The sequence below is a fragment of the Pristiophorus japonicus genome, unplaced genomic scaffold (assembly GCF_044704955.1).
Source record: "Pristiophorus japonicus isolate sPriJap1 unplaced genomic scaffold, sPriJap1.hap1 HAP1_SCAFFOLD_417, whole genome shotgun sequence".
Classification (NCBI taxonomy): domain Eukaryota; kingdom Metazoa; phylum Chordata; class Chondrichthyes; family Pristiophoridae; genus Pristiophorus; species Pristiophorus japonicus.
Genome location: NW_027254058.1, coordinates 248,942 through 263,230, shown reverse-complemented (window position 1 = coordinate 263,230; position 14,289 = coordinate 248,942). Strand labels below are relative to the sequence as shown.

The 14,289-nt window shown below is 49.1% G+C and overlaps 1 protein-coding gene across 1 annotated transcript in view; it reads left to right on the top strand.

The window, feature by feature from the left end:
• The first annotated feature begins 340 nt into the window (after positions 1-340).
• The window catches only part of agpat3 (1-acylglycerol-3-phosphate O-acyltransferase 3), a 58,239-nt gene continuing 44,290 nt past the window's right edge, over positions 341-14,289 (top strand). The window contains exon 1 of the mRNA XM_070873103.1: positions 341-543. The gene's annotated coding sequence lies outside the window, so the exon portion shown is untranslated. The remainder of the gene's footprint in view (positions 544-14,289) is intronic.

Below are 14,289 nucleotides of genomic sequence, written 5' to 3'. Positions count from 1 at the left end.
CCAATATCCCAGTTATCCCCCGCCTGCCCCAATGCCCCTGTTATACCCCAATGCCCCTGTTATCCCCCGGCTGCCCCAATTATCCCCTACTGCCCTAGTTATCCCCCAATGCCCCAGTTATCCCACCACCCTGTCAGCAGCTGTAATGAGCCCCCCTGGGTACAGGCTGAGCTGTGCCTGGGTTGCCCAGGACTGAGGAAAGGCTGGAATCCCCCTGGGCCAGAGTCCACCGGAAGTCCTGATTGGGACATGGGCGTGGCTATTGGACCAGGCCCCGCCCACCGTCAGAACGGGGCGGGGCCAGCTAGGGCGGGACCTAAGGGCCGCGGGCGCGCCGCTCCCGCCGGATGAGTGAGGCGGCGGACCGGATGTGAGTGTGGGCACCGGGGGCAGGTGTGCGGCTGTAAAGGCTCCGGGTTTTAACGCAGTCAAGTGCCGCGGCTGGGCCACGAGCCTCGCACCTCCCCTGGGGTCAGCCTCACCTGGACACGGAACCAGCGCGCAGCCTGCAGCCCGAGGCCCAGGCCCCAGCCGGCCGGAGAGGTGAGTGCGGGGCGGGCCCGGTGAGGGAGTGAGGGGCCGGGGAGTGAGAGCGGGGCCCAGGCCCGGGGAGCCCCGCCGCTCAGTCCGCCTCCGGCCTGTCCTCACAGCTTGGAGCCAGGCCGGGAATTGCTGCGACGGGAGCGGGAGGATGTGGAGCCGGTCCCGCAGGGAGGGGCAGAGGATGGACAAACATGTGAGGGAGACCGGAAGAGAAGGACTTGCATTTCTATAGCGCCTTTCACAACCACCGGATGTCTCAAAGCGCCTTACAGCCAATGAGGTGTTTCTGGCCCAAACCGACTGCCACTCACAGCAATGTGACAATGACCAGATCATCTGTTTTATGATAGTGGAGGTATAAATATTGGCCCCAGGGCACGGGGAGAACTCCCCCGCTCTTCTTCGAAATAGTGCCCTGGAAGCTTTTACACCCACCTGGGGGAGCAGCCGGGGCCTCAGTTTAACGTCTCATCCAAAAGACAGCCCCTCCGACAGTGTGGCGCTCCCTCAGTGCCGCCCCTCCGACAGTGTGGCGCTCCCTCAGTGCCGCCCCTCCGACAGTGCGGCGCTCCCTCAGTGCCGCCCCTCCGACAGTGTGGCGCTCCCTTAATGCCGCCCCTCCGACAGTGCGGCGCTCCCTCAGTGCCGCCCCTCCGACAGTGCGGCGCTCCCTCAGTGCCGCCCCTCCGACAGTGCCGTCCCTCCGACAGTGCGGCGCTCCCACAGTACTGGCCCGGAAGTGTCAGCCTAGATTTATGTGCTCAAATCTCTGGAGTGGGACTTGATCCCACAACCTTCTGACACACAATATAGTTAGATGAAATAGGGTGGGAGGAGGCTCATGTTGTCCAGAAATACCAACACAGACCAGTTAGGCTGAATGGCCTGTTTCCATGCTGCATACAGTGTTAATCTATGTGTCCGAGTGTTGCTGCCAGTAACTGACCCAGCGATTTGATTGTGTGGAGGGGGGGGCTGCTGTGTGGTATGGGGAGTCAAGGTATCGGGGCTGAGAGGACTGGGCACAGGATTAGTGGAGCCTCTGGCAGGACGGATGGGGTACTGGATAATGAGTGAATATTCGGGAGTTTGGTGAGGGTGAGAAGGCCTAGGAACAGAGTCAGGTTATGGGGGACCCATTGACTGCTGGCAGAGTGGGGAAGGAGGGAGCCAGGGTTGAATTGGTGCCGGGGGGGGGGGGTACCGTGTCTCTAGTGGTGGGAGGATGCGATGGCAAGTTGAAAGCATTGGGAGATGCTGTTGGCAGCGAGGGACTGTACTATCCTACAGGGCTGGTCACGCAAGGTGAGCATCAGTGGGCCAAGGCCAGTAATGTCAGTGAGTGAGCATTTCAGCAACTCCGCGGAGGGAGACCAGAGTGAGCAGCAGAAACTGCACACTTGGCCCACACTTCCTACTTTCATGAGAGATGCAGTAAAATGTAAATATAACATCATCACAATGATATCTAACCGTAGTCATGAAATCACAGACTAACAGTAAAAGGATTACCCGATTAATAATAGAGAGAGAGGGAGAGAGAATGTCTCTGCTCAACACCACAGTGATTGTGTTACAGCTGAAGCGAAAATGACCAGCACTGGGAACGTGAGGAGTAGAGTGTGACACAAGTATGTTCACTGTACTAATCAGTCTCGTTACAATGCAATAAATGGAGCATTAAAACATCATGTTCTGTGACTGAACTATAGAAGTAGAAACATCACAAGTTGTATCCAAATAATGGATGTGTGTCTGGATGGTGAGGGGAGGCGCAGTAACACTGGGATCTTGGACAATAGAATCCAGTCACTTCGCAGGTTCTCACTATCTAATAAAAATATAACTGTCAGAATCTAGTAGCAGATTGCACTTTAAAACTGATATAAAAATGGTGTTTCTAGTTCAAGCTTTGTTGTCGGTGACGTTTGGTGCATATAACAATTTGTAAGTCAGTGAGTTCTAATTCAAGTGTAATGGATACAGCAGAAACTGTATCCTGTCATCAGGGTTTAAATATTTATAATAGACTGCAGTGAGAAGTCGAGTGACTGGGAGTTGTCTGTGCTGTATTGAGCAAGATGTGAGTAAGGTAGTCCCGTGTGTGCTGTAAATTAACGGGAGTAACCGGCCTTGCTCTGCAATTTGAAACATTACTGGGAAATCGAGCCCACAATCCAGCGCAGCGCAGATTTTAACATAACAAAAGAAACCAGAGCAGGCCATATGGCCTCTCGAGTCTGCTCCGCCATTCAATAAGATCATGGCTGATCTGCTCTTGGCCTCAACTCCACTTCCCTGCCCGCTCCCCATAACCCTCGACTCCCCTGGTAAAAGCTGGTGCCACAAGCTGGGCGTGGAAAAGCTGCAGGTTGTGGGAGGGAGTCAGGCTTGAGGGAGGGCAGGATCCAGCAGTATTGCGATCCAGGGGGAAAGATGATAGTCTGTGGGTGGGGGAGAGGGTTGCCGCTGGCCTTGTTATCGTGGACACAGTTTGGGGATTATAAACATTGTGAATTTTCCATGCAATCCCCTTAAATTTATTCAATGTCCCAGTTTCCACAGCTGTCCGAGGCAGCGAATTAAAAAGTACTTGGATGTGCAATTGAAGTAACCTTACAGGGCTACGAACCAAGAGTTGGCAAGTGGGATTAGACTGGATAGCTCTTGGTCGGCCGGCGCGGACACGATGGACTGAAATGGCCTCCTTCCGTGCTGTAAACTTTCTTTGATTGTATGAAACTCAGTGAAACAGTAAAAGAATCTTTCTAGGTGAAATTTCAATTGGGTTCACCCCAAATGATTATTGTGACTTGTGCTGTCACTGATGCTCTGCTGGAAATCGGAGGCAACTCCACTTCCAGCCTCATTTGAATCGTGATGCAGGGTTTTCTTTTAATGAGGCTGTTGGTTGTGGGCAGCACTGAGTTTCATACAATCAAAGAACGTTTACGGCACGGGGGAGGCCATTTCAGTCCATCGTGTCCGCGCCGGCCAACCAGGAGCTTGCCAGCTCTTGGTCTGTAGCCCTGTAGGTTACGGCACTTCAAGTGCACATCCAAGTACTTTTTAATTCACTACCTCTGAGAACTGTGGAAGCTGGGACATGGAATAATTTAAAGACAGAAATAGACAGTTTCTTAAACGATAAGGGGTTATGGGGATCGGGCAGGGAAGTGGAGCTGAGTCCATGATCAGATCAGCCATGATCTTATTAAATGGCGGAGCAGGCTCAAGGGGCCAGGTGGCCTACTCCTCCTATTTCTCATGTTCTTAAATGTGGTGAGGTTTCTGCCTCTGCCACCCTTTCATGCAGTGAGTTCCAGACCCCCAACACCCTCTGGGTGAAAACATTTCCCCTCATTTCTCCTCAAACCTCCTGCCAATTACTTTAAATCTATGCCCCCCTGATTGTTGACTCCTTTGCCAAGGGAAACGGGTCCTTCCTATCCACTCTATCCAGGCCCCTCATAATTTTATACATAATCAGGTCACTCCTCAGCCTCCTCTGTTCCAAAGAAAACAGACCTAGCATCTCCAATCTTTCCTCATAGCCAAAATTCTCCAGTTCAGGCAACATTCTTGTAAATCTCCTCTGCACCCTTTCCAATGCAATCACATCTTTCCTGTAATGTGACCAGAACGGAACACAGTACTCCAGCTGCGGCTAACCAGTGTTTTATACACTTCAAGCATAACCCTTTGTTCCTCTGCACTTTTCAGTGGCATACCATTTAATGTGTATTCCCTTGCCTTGTTAGCCCTCCCCAAACGCATTACCTCACACTTATCCAGATTGAATTCCATTTGCCAGTGTTCTGCCCACCTGACCAGTACATTGATATCCTCCTGCAGTCCACAGCTTTCTTCTTCATTATCAACCACACAGCCTATTTTAATGTCATCTGCAAACTTCTTAATCTTACCCCCAACATTTAAGTTCAAGTCATTGATGTATACCACAAAAAGCGAGGGACCCAGCACTGAGCCCTGTGGAACCCCACTGGATACAGCCTTCCAGTGGTTTACATAAGAACATAAGAAATAGGAGCAGGATTAGGCCATATGGCCCCTCGAGCCTGCTCCGCCATTCAATACGATCATGGCTGTACTGATCATGGACTCGGCTCCACTTCCCTGCCTGCTCTCCATAACCCCTTATCCCCTTATCGTTTAAGAAACTGTCTATTTCTGTCTTAAATTTACCCAATGTCCCAGCTTCCACAGCTCTCTGGGGCAGCGAATTCCACCGATCCACAACCCTCTGAGAGAAGACATTTCTCCTCATCTCAATTTTAAATGGGCGGCCCCTTCTTCTAAGATCATGCCCTCTAGTTCTAGTCTCCCCCATCAGTGGAAACATCCTCTCTGCACCCACCTTGTCAAGCCCCCTCATAATCTTATACATCACCTCACATTCATTTGAATTCCAATGAGTAGAGACCCAACCTACTCAACCTTTCCTCATAAGTCAACCCCCGAATCTCTGGAATCAACCTAGTGAACTTCCTCTGAACTGCCTCCAAAGCAAGTATATCCTTTCGTAAATATGGAAACCAAAACTGCACGCAGTATTCCAGACGTGGCCTCACCAATACCCTGTATAACTGTAGCATGACTTCCCTGCTTTTGTACTCCATCCCCTTTGCAATAAAGGCCAAGATTCCATTGGCCTTCCTGATCACTGGCTGTATCTGCATACTATCCTTTTGTGTTTCATGCACAAGTACCCCCAGGTCCTGCTGTACTACAGCACTTTGCAATTTTTTTCCATTTAAATAATAACTTGCTCTTTGATTTTTTTTTTCTGCCAAAGTGCATAACCTCACACTTTCCAACATTATACTCCATCTGCCATGGTCCATGGTCCCTCCATCGTTGGATGTTTGGCTGTCTTGCACAGGATGAATGGGCCTGGGTAAGTTCCTGGGAGTGGGACAGTTTTCACTGTGAGACTGGTTTTACCAAAGTCACAAAGCACGTCCTCTGTGACAGTGGTAAACTATCCCTTGTCCTTCTCGACCTGTCTGCAACCTTTGTCACAGTTGACCACTCCATCCTCCTCCAACGCCTCTCTGGCTTGGCTTCTCTTCCCACCCCCGCATCGTTACCTCTGGTGTTCCCCCAAGGATCTATCCTTGGCTCCCTCCTATTTCTCATCTATATGTTGCCCTTTGGCGATATCATCCAAAAACACGCCGTCAATTTCCCCATGTACACTGACAACACCCAGCTCTAACTCTCTCCCACTTCTCTTGACCCCCTCCACTGTCTTTAAATTGTCAGACTGCTTGTCCGACATCCAGTTCTGGATGAGCAGAAATTTCCGCCAACTAAATATTGGGAAGACTGAAGCCATTGTCTCCACCACAAATTCCATTCCCTCGCCACTGACTCCATTCCTGGCAACAGTCCGAGGCTGAACCGATCTGTTCATCACCTTGGTGTTGTATTTACCCTGAGCTGAGCTCCCAATCCCATATCCTCTCCATCACCAAGACTGCCTACTTCCACCTCCGTAACATCGCCCGACTCCGCCCCTGCCTCAGCTCATCTGCTGTTGAAATGCTCATCTGTGCCTCTGTTACGTCCAAACTTGACTCTTCCAATGCACTGCTGGCCGGCCTCCCATCTTCCACCGTCCACAAAACTCCAGCTCATTCAAAACTCTGCTGCCTGTGTCCTAAGTTGCACTGAGTCCCATCACCCCAGACTTGCTACATTGGCTCCCGGTCTCTCAATGTATCCTTGTGTTAAATCATGTATCTGGTTTTGCCACTCTCTATCTCTGTAACCTCCTCCAGCTGCAGAACATCACCCCACCTTCTTTCTGCCCCACGCCCCCAAAGCAGTACAGTTTAATACTGATATCCTACCCCTGTCTGCATGCTTGGGGTTGAGTTTAGCTCTCAGCTCCTACTGTGGTGGCAGTACAGAGGGAGCACTGCACATGTCGGAAACGGTAGCAGAGTGGTCATGTTACTGAACCAGTAATCCCGACGTCGGGACTAATGATCCGGAGACGTGAGTTCAAATCCCACCACGGCAGCTGGAGAAGTTAAATTCAGTTAATTACATAAATCTGGAATAAAAAGCTAGGGTCAGTAATGGTGACCCTGAAACGACCAGATTGTTATAAAAACCCATCTGGTTCACTAATGTCCTTCATGGAAGGAAATCTGCCGCCCTGAAAGGGTGGTGGAGGCAGTCTCAATCGTGGCTTTCAAAAGGGAGTTGGATAAGTACCTGAAGGAAAAAAATGTGCAGGGCTCCGGGAAAAGGGTGGGAGTGGGACTGGCTTATATAGGATTACATCATCATCATCATAGACAGTCCCTCGTAATCGAAGAAGACTTGCTTCCACTCTAAAAATGAGTCTCAGGTGACTGAACGGTCCAATATGGGAATTACAGTCTCTGCCACAGATGGGACAGATGGTGGTTGCAGGAGCATGTTCGAGAGGCTAAATGGCCTACCCCTGCTCCTATTTCTTATGAAAGGGTGGGTCGGACTGGTCTTCCGCTGCCTGCGCTTGATTTCTGCATGCTCTCAGCGATGAGACTCTGGGTGCTCAGTGCCCTCCCGGATGCACTTCCTCCACTTAGGGCAGTCTTGGGCCAGGGATTCCCAGGTGTTGGTGGGGATGTTGCATTTTATCAAGGGGGCTTTGAGGGTGTCCTTGAAACGTTTCCTCTACCCACCTTTGGCTCGTTTACAGTGAAGGAGTTCCGAGGAGAGCGCGTGCTTAGGCGGTCTCGTGTCTGGCATGCGGACAATGGGGCCCGCCCAACGGAGCTGGTCGAGTGTGGTCAGTGCTTCAATGCTGGGGATGTTGGTCTGGTCGAGGACACTAACGCCGGTGCATCTGTCCTCCAGGGAATTTGCAGGATCTTGCGGAGACATCGTTGGTGGTATTTGAGGTGTCTACAGTATATGGTCCACGTCTCTGAGCCATACAGGAGGGCGGGTATTACTACAGCCCTGTAGACCATGGGCTTGGTGGCAGATTTGAGGGCCTGATCTTCAAACACTCTTTTCCTCAGGCGGCCGAAGGCTGCACTGGAGGAAGTGTTGGATCTCGTCGTTGATGTCTGCCCCTATTGATAATAGGCTCCCGAGGCATGGAAAGTGGTCCTCGTTGTCCAGGGCCGCGCCGTGGATCTTGATGATTGTGGGGGGGGGGGGGGGCGGTAGTGCTTTGTGGCGGGGTCAGGCTGGTGGAGGACCTTTGTCTTATGGATGTTTAGTGTAAGGCCCATGCTTTCGTATGCCTCAGTGAAGATATTGACGATGACTTGGAGTTCAGTCTCTGAGCGCAGACGCATGCGTCATCCGCGTACTGTAGTTCGACGGCAGAGGTTGGGACGGACTTGATCTGCCCCGGAGACGACGAAGGTTGAACATAGGATATATGGCACAGAAACAGGCCATTCGGCCCAACCAGTCCATGTCGGCGTTTATGCTCCACTCGAGCCTCCTTCCGTCTTTCCTCATCTAACTCTATCCGCATAACCCTCTATTCCCTTCTCCCTCATTGGCTTGTCTAGCCTCCCCTTAAATGCATCTTTACTATTTCGCTTCAACCCCTCCCTGTGGCAGCGAGTTCCACATTCTCACCACTCTCTGGGTAAAGAAGTTTCTCCTGAATTCTCTGTTGGATTTCTTGGTGACTATCTTATATTGATGGCCCCTAGTTATGCTCTTTCCCCCCCAGTATAAGTGATCCAACCGTGGCTAACAAGAAAAGATCATATGGGTGCAACCTCCGAAATCCGGAAACCTCGGGACCGAGGCCATTCCGGTTTTCGGGTTTTTCCGGATTTCGGAATAGAAACCTGACGTTCCGAATCTGGAAACCCCTGGGCCGGGTTTTGTGTATTGCACTGCACCATGGCACTACCTGTGAGTAGTGTTGTTAAATATGTTTACTTTAATGAGCTTATTTTGGATAACCTTTTCTTTTTTTAAACCACAGATGCAACTACTGTTTCTGTTGGTGGGCATCAACTTTGGTATTGTGGGACACTCTTGGAATAAAATTTAATTACATGATCGAGTCAGATCCCACACACAGGTCAGCTGTATACTATCCCACATAGAAATGTCGTAATCCACTGCGTGGTTGACTTTCAAACCCCGATACCGACAGGGACAGTGGCTGTGGGTGATTCAAACCCCGATACTGGCAGGGACAGTGGGTGATTCAAACCCCGATACCGACAGGGACAGTGGCTGTGGGTGATTCAAACCTACAGGGACACTGGCTGTGGGTTATTCAAACCCCGATACTGGCAGGGATAGTGGGTGATTCAAACCCCGATACGGCCCTTCGAGCCTGCACCGCCATTCAATGAGTTCATGGCTGAATATGCAACTTCAGTACCCCATTCCTGATTTCTCGCCATACCCCTTGATTCCCCCTAGTAGTAAGGACTACACCTAACTCCTTTTTGAATATATTTAGTGAATTGGCCTCAACAACTTTCTGTGGTAAAGAATTCCACAGGTTCACCACTCTCTGGGTGAAGAAGTTTCTCCTCATCTTGGTCCTAAATGGCTTACCCCTTATCCTTAGACTGTGACCCCTGGGAAAATTGGGAACATTCTTCCTGCATCTAACCTGTTTAAACCCGTCAGAATTTTAAACGTTTCTATGAGATCCCCTCTCATTCTTCTGAACTCCAGTGAATACAAGCCCAGTTGATCCAGTCTTTCTTGATATGTCAGTCCTGCCATTCTGGGAATCAGTCTGGTGAACCTTCGCTGCACTCCCTCAATAGCAAGAATGTCCTTCCTCAAGTTAGGAGACCAAAACTGTACACAATACACTCGGTGTGGCCTCACCAAGGCCCTGTACAACTGCAGTAACACCTCCCTGCCCCTGTACTCAAATCCCCTCGCTATGAAGGCCAACATGCCATTTGCTTTCTTAACCGCCTGCTGTACCTGCATGCCAACCTTCAATGACTGATGTACCATGACACCCAGGTCTCGTTGCACCTCCCCTTTTCCTAATCTGTCACCATTCAGATAATAGTCTGTCTCTCTGTTTTTACCACCAAAGTGGATAACCTCACATTTATCCACATTATACTTCATCTGCCATGCATTTACCCACTCATTTATCCTATCCAAGACACTCTGCGGCCTCATAGCATCCTCCTCGCAGCTCACATGCCACCCAACTTAGTGTCATCCGCAAATTTGGAGATACTACATTTAATCCCCTCGTCTAAATCATTAATGTACAATGTAAACTGCTGGGGCCCCAGCACAGAACCTTGTGGTACCCCACTAGTCACTGCCTGCCATTCTGAAAAGTATCCATTTCCTCCTACTCTTTGCTTCCTGTCTGCCAACCAGCTCTCAATCCACGTCAGCACACTACCCCCAATCCCATGTGCTTTAACTTTGCAAATTAATCTCTTGTGTGGGACCTTGTCGAAAGCCTTCTGAAAGTCCAAATACACCACATCAACTGGTTCTCCCTTGTCCACTTTACTGGACAGATGCTGCAGGAGTGATTCAAACCCCGATACCGATGGGGACATTGACTGTGGGTGATTCAAACCCCGATACTGGCAGGGACAGGGGGTGATTCAAACCCTGATACCGACAGGGACAATGGCTGTGGGTGATTCAAACCCCGATACCGACGGGGACAGTGGCTGTGGATGATTCAAACCCCGATACCACAGGGACAGTGGCTGCAGGAGTGATTCAAACCCCAATACCGACAGGGAGAGTGGCTGTGGGTGATTCAAACCCCAATACTGACGGGGGCAGTGGCTGTGGGTCGTTCAAACCCGATACCGACAGGGACAGTGGCTGTGGGTCGTTCAAACCCCGATACCGACAGGGACAGTGGCTGTGGGTGAGTCAAACCCTGATACTGACAGGGACAGTGGCTGTGGGTGATTCAAACCCTGATACCGATGGGGACAGTGGCTGTGGGTGATTCAAAATCTGATACCGACGGGGACAAAAAGGAATCCCAACAAAAAAAAGTCCGATTTCTCGGAACATATCTCTGGATTACGCATGTCGACTCCTGCGATCTGCACAATGTCCGGTATTTAGAACTCCGGATTTTGGAATCTCTACCTGTATTAGATCAAAGGAAGTGGCTGATAATGTTGCTAAAAAGAGCAGTAAGCCTGAGGGTTGGCAGGATTTTAGAATTCAGCAAAGGATCACTAAGAAATTGATGAAGAAAGGGAAAATAGAATATATGAGTAAACTAGCGAGAGATATGAAAATAGACAGTAAAAGTTTCTAGAGGTATGTAAAAAGGAAAAGATTAGCAAAAGTAAATGTGGGTCCCTTACAGACTGAGACAGGAGAAATTATAATGGGGAAAAAAGGAAATGGCTGAGAAATTAAACAAATACTTTGTCTTCACGGAAGAAGACGCAAAAAACCTCCTGGATACAGTGGAGAACCAAGGGTCTAGCGAGAATGAGGAGCTGAGAGAAATTAGTATTTGTAAAAAAAATAGTACTGGAGAAATTAATGGAACTGAAAGCTGATAAATCCCCTGGAGCTGATGGCCTACATCCTTGGGTTTTGAAAGGTGGCTATAGAGCTAGTGGATGCATTGGTTGTCATCTTCCAAAATTCCATAGATTCTAGAATGGTTCCCACAGATTGGATGATAGCAAATGTAACCCCACTATTTAAGAAAGGAGGGAGAGAGAAAATGGGGAACTACAGACCAGTTAGTTTGACATCAGTAGTAGGGAAAGTGCTAGAATATATTATTCAGGACGTTGTAACAGAACACTTAGAAAATAAGAAGATTGGGCAGAGTCAACACGGATTTATGAAGGGGAAATCATGTTTGACAAATCTGTTAGTTTTTTGAGATTCTAAATAGATTAGGGCGAACCAATGGATGTGGTGTATTTGGATTTGCAGAAGGCCACACGAGGTTAGTAAACAAAATTAGGGCTCATGGGATTGTGGGTAATATACTAGCATGGATTGAGGATTGGTTAACGAACAGAAAACAGAGAGTAGGAATAAACGGGTCATTTTCGGGTTGGCAGGCTGTAACTAGTGGGGTACCGCAAGGATCAGTGCTGGGGCCCCAGCTATTCACAATATATATCAATGATTTGGATGAGGGGAGAAAATGTAATATATCCAAGTTTTCAAGGGGATACAGACGTGCTAAGTGAGTGGGCAAGAACACGGCAAATGGAATATAACGTGGAGAAATGTGAAGTGATCCACTTTGATAGGAAAAATAGAAAAGCAGAGTATTTATTAAATGGTGAGACATTGGGAAATGTTGGTGTTCAGAGGGACCTGGGTGTCCTTGTACACCAATCACTGAAAGTTAACATGCAGGTACAGCAAGCAATTCGGAAAGCAATGGTATGTTGGCCTTTATTACAAGAGGATTTGAGTACAAGAGTAAAGACTGCATTAATATAGGGCCCTAGTGAGACGCACCTGAAGTATTGTGTACAGTTTTGGTCTCCTTACCTAAGGAAGGATATACTTGCCATAGAGGGAGTGTAACGAAGGTTCACCAGACTGATTCCTGGGATGGGGGGATTGTCCTATGAGGAGAGATTGAGTAGACTAGCCCTGTAGTCTCTAGAGTTTACAAGAATGAGGTGATCTCATTGAAAAACACAAAATTCTTACAGGGCTTGACGGGGTTCTTGCAGGGAGGATGTTTACCCGGGCTGGGGAGTTTCGAACCAGGGGGCATAGTCTCAGAATAAGGGGTCGGCCATTTAGGACTGAGATGAGGAGAAATGTCTTCACTCAGAGGGTGGTGAATCTTTGGAATTCTCTACCCCAGTGGGCTGTGGAGGCTCTGTCGTTCAGTATATTCAAGACAGAGATAGATATATTTTTGGATATTAAGGGAATCAAGGGATATGGGGACAGTGCAGGAAAGTGGAGTTGAGGTCGAAGATCAGTCATGATATTGAATAGTGGAGCAGGCTCGAGGGGCCATATGACCTAATCCTCCTATTTCTTATGTTCTTGTGTATCACCTCACATTTAACTGTGTTGAACTTCATTTGCCAATTATTTTCCCATTCTGTAAGTTTTTTAATGTCTGCCTGTAATTTGTTGCAGTCCTCCTCAGTATTGACGATCCCCCAATTTGGTGTTATCTGCAAATTTAGAAGTAGTTTTTGATTCCAAACTAAATCGTTAATATAAATTGTGAACAGCAGTAGCCCCAGCTTTCTGTCTTGAAGCCAGCTAGCGATCCATTCTGCTACTTGTCCCCTGACCCCGCATTCTCTGACCTTGTTCATCAGTCTATTGTGGGGTACCTTATCGAAGGCCTTTTGAAAATCTAGATTCATTACATCTACTGCATTGCCCTTGTCTACTCTCTCTGTTACCTCTTCAAAACATTCACTGAGGTTGGTCAAGCAAGACTTTCCCTTTGAAATCCATGCTGACTATTCATTATTATATTTCTGGTTTCTAGATGTTCTTCTATTTTCCTCTTTGGTCAGGATTCCATTATTTTTCCTACCACCGATGTTAAGCTGACTGGTCTATAATTCCCTGGGCATGTTCAATACCCCTTCTTAAATATAGATATTACATTAGTTATCTACCAGTCCTCTGGCACTACACCTTTTTATAACGCATTATTAAATATGTGTAGTAATGCCTCTGCTATCTCTTCCCTAGATTCTTTTAAAATGCGTGGATGCAATCCATCCATCCAAGGGGTTTTATCCTCTTTGAGTTTGATTAATTTATTTAATATATCCCCTTATTTTAAATGCACTTATCTGATTACTAATCTCATCATCCAATGTCATGTCCACCTGTTCTATCTCCCTAGTAAATACTGGTGAAATAATGATTTAATATTATTGCCATCTCTCTATCGTTAGCTGTGGTATGATCCTATCTAAACCTTAATGGCCTTATTCCCATCCCAACCTTTGTTTAATTCATGTGCCTGTAAAATATTTTACTATTTTATTTTATATTCCTTGATAACTTAATTTCATAGTTCCCCTTTGCCGTCCTAATTGTTTTGTTGACATCTCCTAATCTCTTCGTATTCTCCCTCATTATGCACCCCCTGCTGTCTATGCACTCAGTGTATGCCTCTTTCCTTACCCTCATTTGTTGCCTTATGGCTTTATTCATCCATAGAGTCTCATCAGTGTTTAGTTTGTCACAGTGGCTGATGTGAGGGAACTGGGAGAGGCTGGCTAGCTGGGGGAGGGGGAGGCTGGCTGGGGATTGAGGGGGGGGCTGGGGAGTGGGGAGGGTGCTGGTAAGTGAGGAGGAGCAGGGGATGCTAGGGAGTGAGGGTGGGGAGTGGTGGGGGGGAGGTGGGCTGGGGCGGGGAGGTGGGCTGGGGAGGTGTGGGGGGGGGGGAGGTGGGCTGGGGAAGTGTTGGGGGTGGGGGGAGGTGTTGGGGGTGGGGGGAGGTGTTGGGGGTGGGGGGGGGGAGGAGGGGTGGGGGGAGGAGGAGGAGAGGTGGGGGGGAGGAGAGAGGGGGGTGGGGGAGGTGGGGGGGGGGTAGAGGTGGGGGGGGGGGTGAGGGGGGGGAAAGGTGGGGGTGGGGGGGGGGAGGTGTGGGGAGAGGTGGGGGGGGGGAAGAGAGAGGTGGGGGGGGGGGAAAGAGGTGGGGGAAGAGGTGGGGGGGGGGAGAGAGGGGGGGGAGGGAGAGAGGAAGAGGTGGGGAGGGAGAGAGGAAGAGGTGGGGAGGTGTGGGGGGGGGGGGGAAGAGGTGGGGGAGGTGGG